Source organism: Chrysochloris asiatica, unplaced genomic scaffold (assembly GCF_000296735.1).
Source record: "Chrysochloris asiatica unplaced genomic scaffold, ChrAsi1.0 scaffold00107, whole genome shotgun sequence".
NCBI classification, from domain to species: domain Eukaryota; kingdom Metazoa; phylum Chordata; class Mammalia; order Afrosoricida; family Chrysochloridae; genus Chrysochloris; species Chrysochloris asiatica.
In genome coordinates this window covers 7,278,995-7,279,920 of record NW_006408625.1, presented here as the reverse complement: position 1 = coordinate 7,279,920, position 926 = coordinate 7,278,995, and positions in this window count along the sequence as shown.

Genomic DNA, 926 nt, shown 5'->3' with positions numbered 1-926 from the left:
GAGACTGGGACACTCCTGCATTGCTGGTGGGACTGCAAAATGGTCCAACCTCTCTGGAAAGCAACCTTCCTCAGAAGGTTGAAAATAGAAATACCTTATGATCCAGCAATTCCTCTACTTGGTATTAATCCACAAACAACAACAATAAAAAATGAGCTAAAACATGAGAAGATATATGCACACCAATGTTCATAGCAGCAGTATGTACAATAGTTAAAAAGATGGAGACAGACAAAGTGCCCATCAACTGAAAAATGGATAAACAAACTGTGGTACATACACACAATGGAATATTATGCTACCTTGAAAAATAACAAGGGTGCTGCAAGCCACCACCTAACATGGATGAACCTTGAGGGACATTATGTTGAGTAAAATTAGTCAGTCACAAGACCATAAGACCACTACTGTAAAAGACAAAGAAAAACTGTAATGAAACAAGTTATATGAATTGTTGAATGTGAAACTGATGATGTGCCCTGTAAACTTTCACTCAATCCACAATAAAAACCTTAAATTAAAAAAAAAAAAAAGACTAAGAAAAAGAACCCATACTAAAGGGGTGGTGGTGGTGGTGGATTCTTTGCTGGTTGCTGAGATGTGGGGGTGGGGTGAGGGGACGGAGGGGACGGAGGGGAAGGTGGAGCACAGGGCAGGGAATAGACACAGGATATTTTGGGTGTTGTGGAAGGGGGCAATATACAAGAAAGGAAAGGGGAATGGAAAAACAAATCAGATAGGAGAACAATTAGGCAGGTTTACATGGGCTAAGTGGGACAGAGGTAAAGAATGATGTATGCACAGCCTTGGAACAACAGGGCTCTGGGATACACAGATTGAGACATAATTGGAATGTGGAAAAGGGGGGGAAATGTTAAGATGCTTGGCTGTCTTTTGAATCTTGGGTTTCCTTGCATTATATTATA